The sequence below is a fragment of the Amblyomma maculatum genome, unplaced genomic scaffold, assembly GCF_055883805.1.
Source record: "Amblyomma maculatum isolate TAMU_Amacu unplaced genomic scaffold, ASM5588380v1 scaffold_20, whole genome shotgun sequence".
Classification (NCBI taxonomy): Eukaryota; Metazoa; Arthropoda; class Arachnida; order Ixodida; family Ixodidae; genus Amblyomma; species Amblyomma maculatum.
In genome coordinates this window covers 1,693,404-1,706,149 of record NW_028146745.1, presented here as the reverse complement: position 1 = coordinate 1,706,149, position 12,746 = coordinate 1,693,404, and the positions used below count along the sequence as shown (strand labels likewise).

Genomic DNA, 12,746 nt, shown 5'->3' with positions numbered 1-12,746 from the left:
CGATTGAGCACTATTGTATGAAAGAATTTTCGTTGGTATGCTAAAAGTGAGCAAACTATTCGTAGTAGAACACACCATTCACAAAATACAACTTGAACAGGTTTGGGTGTTAGAAACAAAACAGGTAGGCGCCTCTCCAGGGCGACGACGAGCTTCGCTGCTGGCACAGAGCCCTACATAGATGAGCAGCCGCAGAGCGCAGTTATGCTGCTGCTGCTGCTGCTGCTGCTGAAAAGGCGATCCCTAAAAAGCTCGAAGGATGACGCGACAATCGCTTAGCCGGTACGACGGCGGCAGTTGTATTTTGTTTCAAAGAGGGTGCTCCGTTTCGTCCAACGGCCACTCGTTCGCTCGGCTGGACGTTCGGTGGCACCGCGCACGGAAAATGCTTCTTTCTTCAAGAAATATTCCATGTAAGTTTTCAAATTTTTTCATTCAGATTTCATAAAGCGTTTGTGTATATTGGAGCAAAATATTAGCCTCTTAGATTGAGCATTTTTTAAATTACAAGCGTTGTCTTACATTTCATTGTTGCTGCAGGCTGCGTAAGCCATGTGCTTGGGAGATTTGTCTTCTTTTAGCATATTTCTTACGTTGTTAAGTTTTAAAAAGTGGTTCTCAAGTGTGCGCGACTTGATGCCGATCATTTTGCAGCTTATTTCAAGTTAAACCGTTACTGTTTTGCAGAGTACTGATTTTCTAAAGTAAACAACTGCGTGGCATCGTAGCCCTAAAAGCCAACTTCGGATATTCACGGCGTTACAGTGGCTGGAACGGCATATAGCCGTTGCATAGCTCGGCCGCTCGGGTTCCCTCGGGTGACCTCGGGCGGAGTCAGCGGAGTCCGGGCAAAAGCATATTTTCTCGTGTCTGCGACAAAACGCTGACCGCATGAGTCGCGCGACAGTACGATGCGCAGTGCGCTGAGGACCGCTAAAGCATTGCCGCTCGGCGCTGTCGCCCAGGTTCTGGGTTTTTAGAAAATCGCTCATGATGCTGTAACCAGCTCGCGAGGCAGCCAATCGCAAAAGGCTTCGGGATACTCACCTTAGTTTTTTCTTTTTTTTTTTTGCATGCAAAGTTTGTTTCCCTAGTCCGGTATGAGCGAAAATCCTGCAGACGCTCATTTCGTCTGATCCGTGCATATATGAGCGCTTCGAGACGGTTTAGTAAAAGCTTGGTAGGGTAGTATTGCAAAACAAAAAATGCTAGTGTGGCTAGATATTGCTAATTTTCGAAAGTTGCAGAAAAACGCCACTGCTTTAAATCATGTCTGCATCGCAGTATAGTAGCACGCCGCTGCGCTGGGACCATTTTTTTTTTTTTTTTTTTTGGGGGGGGGGGGGCTTGACGCTTTTCAAGAAATTTCATCAGTGTTGCTGTTTAGTGCAAGAAACTGGATATAGCATAACTGTACTCATTTACCAAACGAGGAGGCGGCGCTAACAAAGCAAGACTGAAAACGCGTCTCTGTCGCTGAGGTCCTTCGCTCTGTTCGATGTGCACCAGCGGCAGCGACAGGCGTTGGCGTCGTCGTCGCGCGATGCATCGCCAGGAATTGTCGCCTATTTTTATCTTTCTGTATCGTTGCTTCAGTTGCAATAGATCAGTTGCAAAACCTACACGTCAGCTTCCTGGTGCGGCAGACATTCCTGCACAATAGCGGCATAGACTTTGGGGTAATAGTTGGGCACAGTGCTAGCACATCGCCTGACGGGTAGGGTAATTCCCGCACCTCTTGCCCATTCGTCACAGTATTATTCGCGTGCGCATTGTCGCCCCACTATTACCCTCTCCGGTTAGTGTCCCTTTTCTAAATTTTCTTCACCCCTAAGGTGACAGTGCGCCCCCCCCCCCTTTATTCCAGCGTTAAGAATGCCCAAAAACCTTTATCTGACAATGGCCTGTGCGTGGGGAACTGCATCCCAAGCAGCGTGGACAGTGGTAGATGCATGGACTGCACCTAACTATTATCCCTGAATCAGGTTCTGTCGCCAGTGTGCACGAATTCCTGCCTCACAGGGAAGCCGACTTGTAGGTTTTGCAACTGGTCTGTTATAGCATCTCCAGCAGGGCCGGAGCTTAAGTGTGAGCGCTGGGTGGGCTCAGGCAATTTCAGTTCCAGGCCGGGTTCGGGTTTGTAGCATGAGGCTCGGGTCGGGCTTAAAATTTATGCCCGTGCACACCTCTAGTAGCGTCGGTTGTGTAGCACACGTTTGGCGCCCGTGCCTGCTTTCAATTTTGTTCTTCGCACCATGACACTTTGCTCCAGCATCAAGACTGCATGAAACATGAGTATGCATTTTCCGGTCGTTATGCTAACTGATCGCCCCACCGCCCTGGCACAGCTATGTTATACCATGTGTAACATAGAGTTGCAATTAGTCCATTTTTTGAGGCAGCTTTGAATTGAAATTGTAGATTAACTAAACAGAGAAGAGCCGTGGTATGCTGTTATCATGATTTAGAGGCATCGATTTAATGGAGACTTTCTTTCCTTGCATTTAGGGCTCTTTGCTCTATAACGCCCGCAGTCCAGCTGCTCCACTTGTATCATCGCACTGCTTTTGCACAAGCAATCATCTGCCATCAAAGGGGTGCTGCCTGAATGTGAGGCAGAAAACATCGTCAACATTTTGGTGCTGCAAACCTGTCAACAACTGTGGGAGCCTTGCCATGAAACATGCTGTGTGTAAGGAAACACTGCCTCGGTAGGTATGACACATTGCCTTTGTTTTGCATTATATAAACGCTTTAAATGCTCTGCTGGCGTTTTGCTATATGATTGCATGCTATATGACTTTTTCTGGCTTTTTAGCTCAAGGCTTACTTGTTCAGAAGTCTTGCCCACCAGTATGCAGAAAATAATATCCTTCATGTCCCTGGCAGTGCTTTAATAGCTGGTGCTATATTTCATTGCTTTATTTCAACAGTATGTGACTATTTCAAGTTGAGGCATGATTGAGTGAACCTGTGGTGTAATAGCACAATAACAGACATAGCTTGTGAACTCAAGAAGTAGTTGTCATTTGCGTAACACGGGAGTGCAGGTGCTTTAAGTGATGGAATATTTAGCATACTTGATTATGCTTGCATTACAAGAATCGCAGGAAGCCTGTATTGAGGTTGCAGAGAAGAAAGCCATTCAGTATTGCTCAGGTTATTTGCCTTCCACTTCTCTCCCTTCATTACTGCTGCCTGCACTGTATGTATTTGTTCATACAGACATGCAGTTACTGACTGCTTGTACATTTCTGGTTGCTACACTGGCTTCAGCCATGTAGATGTAATATTACTTTGATCTAAACCAGGCTATTTACTTTGCTCAAAGTGACAATTTTAAATAATTTTCTCCCCAAGCCATTGAGATTCGCCATTAGCTCCCAACTCGCTTTATTCGCAGCTGCAATGAATTTATTCTGTAACCCTAGAGCAAGACATTTGCAGAAAGATCAGCATGCAATACTCGTTCAAATTTTGTAAATTTTAGAGAACTTGTTTGTTTTTGCATATGCTTCTGTGTTCGGAAAACAGAGCAGACTTGCTTACAGTGTAGGAGGGGTGGGCTGAAAGACAAAAGGAAATTATTAGTGCAGCTGCTCATTCAGGCGTGCATTCCTTGTGCATTTATTGCTCTTATATATGTGCACCTTTGCCTGCATGCTTGCCAAGGCTTTCCCCATAATGAGTGGCAGTGATCTTGCCGCCTACCTCTCAGGGGGACTGCCCTTTTCTAACTACCTGCTCACAACCAACTCACCTCCTGGGCTTCAAATTTGTCATACTCAAGGACGATTTTCTGTGTTTGATGCTACCAGTGACGCCATTTAAGATACGCAGTGTGCATCATTGGTTCATTAGTTTCATTTCGGGATGTTGTCACCCCTTATATTCCTTACTCATATTTCTTTTTCTACATCCCCTTGCAACTGCCAAACGAAATAAGACGTATAAAACTGCCAAACTCCCGCAGTCTCTGAATGCTATGTCAACAACAAAAAAAACTTGCATTTAATAAAAGTAGAAATGATCCCCCGATGTTCTTTTTTATTGTCATATCTAGTCAGACGGTTTAGTGAACTGCCACATGACCAAGCAAATTGCAACTGTAAGTGCACTGAGGAGTCATGCGTTAGAGCAATCATATGGATCTTGTGTTGCTTAGCTGCTTAACTCCAAATATCCTCCTTTGTCAGACAAGATATTTTTTTAGAAAACTGGATGAGCCAGAAGAAAGCAGATTGGATTCTTAGCTGCATTGTTACTTGTTACACGTGTGTTCCACCCCTGTATACATGAACTCGGCAGAATTGCGTCGAGTACGTCTGTCGAGTGAAAAATCAGTTGTGGGGTTCATGTTTACACAGACGGGTCGAGTAAAATAGGCGGCGGAGCGGGTCGCGTTAACTCGATTTCAGGGGGTAGGTTAATTCGCTTGACCCGCTTATCTAAAGGCATGTAGACGCAGTCCAGTCAGGGAGTATAGTTATGGGGAATTCTGGGACAGGAAAAAGCCTCTGGAGCGGCGACGAGCGTCACTCGAAATGAATACTTTTTAGCGCTCATCAACGATAAAAAATAATCGAAGCTCTCGATAGTAAAAGTCAATGGGATCAAATACGAGTAAGAACTTGCACAATAACTTCGAATCTCGATGCTACGCTCTGCTACGATACTTACTCACTAGAAAGCGAGTTCATGTAGACATCAGCCGTGTCGAGAATGATGACCTTGCTTACTCAACGCTGATTCAACCCGTTCTGTCGAGTCCATGTATACAAGGGTATTGTACTTGTAATTTTAGGTGAACTCTCAGTTCGTGTATTGCACATTAAAAGCTGATAAGGAAGTACGATATCATTGTACTCAGATCTAGCATAACATTTTCCTGCCTATGCAAAGTAAATTTCTAGTACTTGCTCAATTGGTCATTGCAGGCTGACTGTAATAATTTTAGCTGAACAAGCATGCACTGTATGATTACTAGAACTTCTTTTGGGGTTTTTTCTTGTTTATTTATTATAAACTGAAGGCGCCAAAACAATGCACGCACACAAGAAAAGAACGGGACAGAGTTCCACTCACAACTGATTTATTGTGCAGAACAAGTACATATATATCTCACTGCCGGCACATGCGCAAGGAACACATTCAGCTACATCACATTCAGCATCTTGTAGTTTAGGATAAGCTATGTTCAAGAATGATTTCTCAGAGAAAGAGGCAATGGTATGAGGCATGGGCTTCTTGAACATATCTTAAACTACATGACGCTGAATGGGTTCCTTGCGCATATGCCGGCAGTGAGATATATATGTACTTTATTCTGCACAATAAATCAGTTTTGAATGGCGCTCTGTCCCGTTCTTCTTTTCTTGTTTGTGTGCATGTTGTTCTGGTGTCTTTAATTTATAATGAGCACTGTATGAAAACTATTCCTTGGTACATTACAAGTGAGGCAATTGCTTATAGTAGAATGCAGCAAGCAATAAAGCTGTGAAAACTAAAAAGCTGGAACTTGAAATGGTACTGTTATCTTGAGCATATTATATGTGTGCGCAGCCTAGAGAATATCTGCGATGTACACATCTCTCTCAGCTGATTGAAGATAGCTTGATCGATTCTGTCAGGGCAATTATTTCTTCATTCTGGCCGCAGTAATGTATGCGTGCCTGTAACTGGTGTACTCCAGAAAAAGATTCTTTAATGTGTTCTTTAATATTCAGTTTTGCATGCTTAGTAATCCATATTGTCTATTGCAGGAATGTTTAAGAAGTTTTTAAAAATTGAACGTTCTGGAGCCTGAACCGTCATATTTTCATGAAATGTAATTCTATATGCACACTAAGCATCCACCTGAAGTTATCGGTTTGCCGGAAGCAGATTTTTTCTTCCAAATATCTTTCTTTTGTATCTGGAATAGATATTATTTTGCATATATGTTTATTATCCCTACGTTATAAGATGCTGCATGCCCTTGCAGGCCCAGAAACCTGTCGCAAAGTGCTCTAAAAGAAGAATGTGTGGCAATAGGCCTTCAATATATACAGTAGAACCCCTTTATGGTAAAGCCACTGAGGCCAGCGAAAATATTTACTATATTATGGTCTTTACTGTATCAGTGGTCTGTGATGACATGGTCCTGAAAGTGCTGTCTAGTAGTTAAATAGGCACTTACTGAACACGTCTTGTTGCTTAATGAAAAAAAAAAGCCTAAATACCTTCCATCTCGCTTTTATCATCTCTTTGTGTGATTTTTTCATTATAAAATGTCTCTACATCTTGTGGAAGTACCTCTGAAGCATGAAGACGTGATTACGAATGCAACCAAGTTCGATTTCATGTAAAAACTAGCCTTGCATGAGCATGGTGTCTTTTTGCTCTTTCTGTCTTTTAAAAGGCAATAAATGATAAATTCGCATGGCACTCAAGTGCTGTAAGACCTTACTCGCTGCACCTCCACTTTCTGCCACCACTGCCTCATGATTTGTGCTGCAGATTACAGTGAATGTTGACCCATTTCTTTCCCTTCCCTATTTCGTGCTGCACGTTTACTCCTTTACTTTCTGAATGGAACACGCCGCCTGCTTGCTATGTTTGTAGACAGCTTTACTTTTTTCTTCTTCGCGCTGTGCGCTTTCCCTCACGGCTCCAAGGCTTCTGTAAAGTAGGCTTCTTCTGACTGCTGCTACGGCTAGTAGTAAAGCCACCTAAACGAACACTCGGGGTTATTGTTCTGTTTTCAAATACAAAAAGTCTTGGCCTCGCGACTCTTGGTAGTGCGCGGGAGTCGTCGCCATGGCCAGAAGCACTTTAACCGTTTTTTACCAAAAACATCTTCACTGTAAAGGGGAAAAATGTACAGTTGCCTATGGAAGATGAACTGGGACTTCGGTTTCACTTTACTATATCAGGCTTTACTATAGCGGGGTTCTGTATTTTGTACTCAATCGTATAGAGCACCCAGACTTCAAATATGTGTTTGAATAAGTGTTGAGAAGGTGAGTTTAAATCTTATGGTGATATATGCTTGTCTTCTGTGCAGATGTCATTTGTAACACCCACGGGCCAATCTCCTCAACAAACTGTTCCTGAATGGTTGTTTCCTGCGGGGTGCCCAGCTTACTACCTGGGCCATGTGCTTCCCCCGCCCCCTCAACCTCATCACTTGATCCATTGACCCTTCACTGCCAACTATCATGCTCAACACAGTCCATTGCCATTTTCCATCCATGGTGGACACTGCCCTGGAGTGCACCCATGCTCAACCTCCTATTCCTGCAACACCTCTTGCACTACAAGGCTATAGTGCATCAACCCTGCTCAACATGTCCAGCCCCTTCCATCATGAGCAATGCACACTGCACCCCATCACCTCTACCTGCACTACCTGGTCATGTGCTGCTTAGTGCCCTGTTTCCAATTACACCTACTAGCATCTCCCATATTAGCCCTGTACCGAATGCCTCCTGCACTGCATTTTGGCCCTCTGATGTCCTTGTGGCATGTACATGTATATGGGCTTTCAATAAAATGTTTTCGGAAAATATTTTGCTTGCCTCATTTAATTGCATGGTTTTTATGGCTCCTTAGGGAGATGACATACAAGGTGGTATCGGGAAATGACTGCATAAGAAAGCCACAATTGCCAGAGTGACAGTTAAGCAAATGGCAGCAGTAAGGGCAAGGGTGAAATAACTGCATGGCTAAAGGTGGCTTAACAGTGGCAGTGCCAGTGCCACGTGTGCCGATGAATACTTGTTGCATGCCAATAAATACCAATACGTGATACTAGCGGCACGGTCGGTTTATTGCCAATGCAAAATGTGCCAATGGATACTAGTGGCATGCCAATACGTGACACAGGGGGCACGGCCAGCTGATAGCCTATGTTGGCAGTGCCGAGACAGGTGCAATGTTGGCATATAAGCCGGACCAATATATAAAAATGTAGTAATTTCTCAAAAAGCCAGTATTACGCCAATGTTGGTACCAATTTTTGTCGACGTTGGGCCGGGGTTGGTGCGATGTTGGTGTGCTGCCTGGATATACATATTGCCTTATATCGGTCAATTTTGTTCTACGGACTATGATGGCTTTCCAATATTGCACGCTAATGGCATAGGTTGGGCAGTATTGTTCTGCAAATATGGATGGCTTCTCAACTTTGAGTAATCTTGACATAAATTGGTCAATATTGTCCCATTGGTGGCTTCGTAACATTTTATACATCTTGGTTTCTTGTGGTCGATATTGTCTAACGAGCTTTGATGGCTGGCCAACATTGCACAATTCAGGCTGCGGCGGCCTTAAAAACAGCAGAAGCGGCTCTGACGAAAAAAAAAATACTTTTTTCAATGTGCATGTATCCCAATTTGACAGTGTTTTTGATAAATTTCGTGCCAACTAAAGTTTTCGCTGGCCAGGACGTCAGCCTAAATTTAACTGTAGCTGATATTCATACGCCATAAGAAATTTGAGCCGCCGTATATACAATGTTTATTGGGAATAATGTCTGCATTGTTCTAAAATTGTTTGACCTAGCTGACCACACAAAATGCACAAAATGCGCCCATCACCGAAAATGTACAATATATTTTTTCTGAATACAATTTCCATGATCCGCTAATTGTTGTGGACGACCTGCAATTATATTGACAAGTTTGATAGAGAAATCTCTTTTTTTAGCGAGGGACGATTAATTATTATGTAAAACTCTGTATATAATATCTTCGAGAAAATTCCTACAGATTAGAGGGCCGGATGTCGATCCCTAGCATGGACATAACTAACACAGCTAGCGTTATAAACTTTAGTCAAGGGTTGAAAATATTCCGACAGCACGTGAAATCTGCACTGCAGAAATTTGCGAAAGCGGAATTAGTGCTGCTGCATAGGGTGCATTACGTATCATTATCGTTTTCAACTAAATGCAGCGTTATTAAAATTAATACTGTCATAATTGTCATTATCACTAATTGCAGCATCATTCTCGTCACTATACTCCTCACGGTAGACAAAGAGAAAGGGGAATTATATATGGATGCGAGTTTCGCGATTCAGGGCGTAACGCAGTTGGCTAAAGCGCTAGACTAAGGGTTCGATTTTCGGTGGAAACAGAATTTCTTTGTCTGATCTCGTCATATCAGGACGATTGACAACTGATCGACTCATCAGTGCCCAAATCCGATGCACAGATATATCTATGCACTGATCCTGAACATATCTCGGACACACCTCTAGCGCACGGGATTTTGTTCCATGGGACTATAAGCACGCACACGAGTGCACAAGAATACGCGCACGCTCGATCCCACATCTGACAAGCAAAACGTTTAATGAATATGTGTCCACAAAAACCCTCCTGCGCAGTCAAAAGACGCAAGGTACTCAAATGCAAAGAACGCAACAGAACGTTTGTGTCGCTTGAACGAACACAAGTGGTTACGTTTGGCTAGTCAACGCAGAAACAATTGAATATATATCCGGTGAATCCACATCCTGTAAACTTTTGTTCATGAATTGAAACACACACGCGTAGCATCATTCAAGGGATGGAAGGAAACCCAACATGTTCAAGCAATAGTAGAGGTGGGCGAGATCAACCGCTCTAGCCAATTGAACACGCAGTGATTCGCCATTACGCTAGCTTTTTCTGTCATTCAGCATCCACACGTACTATACCGCGCCTCAGTACTAGCTGGTCTTAGAGACATTTGTTGTGCTGCTTTCGACGCCTTTGAGTTCTAATATTTACTAAACACAAATTTGGTGCTTATTCCTGTACTCTGGCGCTCTGCTGTGTGGGCTTCAGCAAACGACCGATAAAGACTGAACGACTTTGGCCATTGGTGCAGCAGCACATAAGTTATTTCAGCTCAAAGAAAAAATACTAGCAGCACATTCTGCACTATATCTAGCTAATTCACTTGAAAAGAAAATAAATATTAACTGTCCTGGAATGGTTTGTATTCTAATGCTACTTAGATCGCACATTGCCAAAATGTTGCGCGCATGTTAAAGATAATAAAAAAAACTTCAACAGCACTACATGGGGGGCGTCAAACTGAAAAAAAATAAATAAAATTTAAAACAAAACACAGTGTAATGAATGCGCGCTCATGTGTCGTCAACATGTATGCTCACAAAATTGAAATGACATAGTAACGATGCTCTTTACTGAAGTTATTCTTCTGCTGAAGCTGCAATATATGGCTCATAATGATGCCTTTGACTACAGCGTTTGACAGCGTTCTCCTAAATTCTGTTCAGAAGCTATTCTTCAGGCATTTATTGGCTTATTATCCAACCATGTAATCACCGCACCGAAGGCGTTTCCCTTCAGAGAACTTAATAATTCGGTCCCATCATGTCAGGCAGGCAGCTAATGACAATTGATATATATATTAAAAGTAATGCAAGTGCGTTACGTTAGCATTTGTGGGGCATTTTTAGAGAACACAACCCTCGAAGAATATAGCACATGATTGAGAATTAGGTTTGCTTCGTGAAATATTATGCCGCTTTCTCAAGCGCCGCTTCCACGGGCTAAAAGATGATTATACCGCGCTTCTTCCTCAGGATTATACCTTGTCCCAAGTTTATAGCTATAGTTTCAATGTCGACCCTTGCTTCCACTTTCTTTTTCTTCACTCTCAATTTAGTCCTTCAAATCTTAGCTCGTCGAGTATTTTGTGTTTCTCGCTGCTTTATATGCGCACATTTATTTCTATGCGGATTATTTTTTTCTTAAACGAAGACCTGATTTGAAGAAAGTTTGAATTAATGTAATGGGAGTTTCCAACCTTGAAGCAGCTGTAGTTATGGTCGTTTTCGCTTTTATTTTCCTTAATAGGAATACAGCAAGTATACTGGCTACTGCATCACTCAGGTGCGCGCGCGTGGTAAGGTTTCAAGAGCACTCCGCCATGAACAGCGACCTGTGCGCCATCTTTAGTAAAACAATATGTCAATTTGTTCGAATCGAGAACGGTTTCGTGATAACTGAATATTGTTTTGCGTATGTGACTATTACTTGAAAGACAGAGGTAGAACGCATTTTGCAGTAATAATAAAAATGTCACGAAATTATTGTGCCACTGAAAACGTTACCGAGCCAACAGTCGAGGCCAGCAAAGAGCTCCGAACGCACTCCTTGTTTTTTTTCAGCGAAGCCAAGGGCAAAGCTCAGCGCATTCCTCCTCACAAGCTTCGCGCAAAGATCATATGGTTTCCATCCTCTCGTCCTTTCGTCGCCTCTCCGCCCGAGCCCCTGACTAAAGCAATTGTCCAAACCGCTTTCAACTTCCCGTCTTGTAGCCTGTTCTCCCCGTGAAGCAGTAATCGCGGAAGGACAGCGACTTTCACTGCCCAAGGCCTTATTCCTTCTTTCTTGCAGGCTAGGCATGCGTTGCTCGCAATGCCCCCCAGTCTACTTCCCCGTACTTTTCCCTTCTTTCCCGCCAACTTTTCTGGCCGGCAGGCTTCTGCGCTCGCGCAATCCTACGGGAACTCTTTCATTTCTCTCACCCTCTTTCGAGATTTATGCCTGCTCTTTTGAGAGATCTCAAGCAAAAACAAAAAGAAAACATTGAGAGAGAAAACACAATGATCCTTCTGCCCCCTTCCAACCGTGCCTCGAAACTCGACGCAAGCGGCTGATTCAAAGGCATCCCGCTGGTCTCAGAATCCCCACCCGGTCGAGCTTCTCGAGCTCTCGCAGCTTTGGACAGCAGAACCAAAAAGCCAAGCCTTGTGAAAGTTGCGGTTCGTTTTAATGGCCATGGCTTAAAGAGGATATCTGTGAGTACCACCAGCATTTTAATCTGTTTGTTCATAACTGAGCTCTCTGAGATTATTTCTTGTTTGTCTCCTTGTAAGAGCACTACTTTTTCTTCCAGGTGTAAATAAAGCATCAGATCACTAGGATGTACTTTGCGTGGCAGCATTCATTTTGAATTGTTGCGACTGAGGTCTGCGAATCTGTGTTAGCAGTACGGTAAGATACCTAATTTTTTTTCCCTGATTTGGTGCGGTACACTGTGAGCATTTATCATCTTGTCAATAACCGATATGCTTGCAAGAACGGAAAGTCATTTATTTCGACCTCACCACGCCAGTCAGCTCGGAACTGCATTTTCAACGGACTGTTTTGTATGCACAAAAAATGGTCACAATGACAAAATTTACGGCACAGAGGTGCCCAATTAGTATTGCGAAAGAAAAGCGTGGCCCTGTAAAACATGACGCGTGTTTTATGTAAATTTGAGGTTACAACTTCATCGCGCGTGTGTTGTGTGTCTGAAAATATTAGTTTCTTTTAATAACTGTATTCAAAACTCAGAGTTAAGTTGAGCTTTCCGGGAAATAATATTTAGTTGCGAGCGAATATTGAACATTGTAATTTGCCGTTCTGAAAGCGCTATTGGAATGGTCTAAACGACGCGCAGCTTGCTCACGTGTTTGATCTTTCTCCTGCGCTAATCCCAAGTAGTAGAAGTATCATAAAATAGCCAACAGGAACAGTTTTACAATGAATTTCAGAAAACTAAAAGGTCCCGAACGAATATCTGCGGACACACTTATATATACTGCGAAATTTGATTGTTTGCGGAAATAATAAAAACCTTTTCGTTCAAAAATGCAGTTATCCACAATTATAGATTGTTATGTCGTGCATAGAAAAGCAACTTTATTGAAACATTACAGTTTATCTTCTACGTACAAGAGCTTCTACTTTCTGCGCG

At 43.0% G+C, this 12,746-nt stretch overlaps 1 long non-coding RNA gene across 1 annotated transcript; it reads left to right on the top strand.

Annotated features, from left to right (window-relative positions):
* Positions 1-337: 337 nt before the first annotated feature.
* LOC146171506 (uncharacterized) lies at positions 338-7,209 on the top strand. The gene is made up of 3 exons (XR_014702853.1): positions 338-413; positions 2,509-2,711; positions 7,046-7,209. It is a non-coding gene; the product is annotated as an uncharacterized LOC146171506 (long non-coding RNA).
* The last annotated feature ends 5,537 nt before the right edge of the window (positions 7,210-12,746 follow it).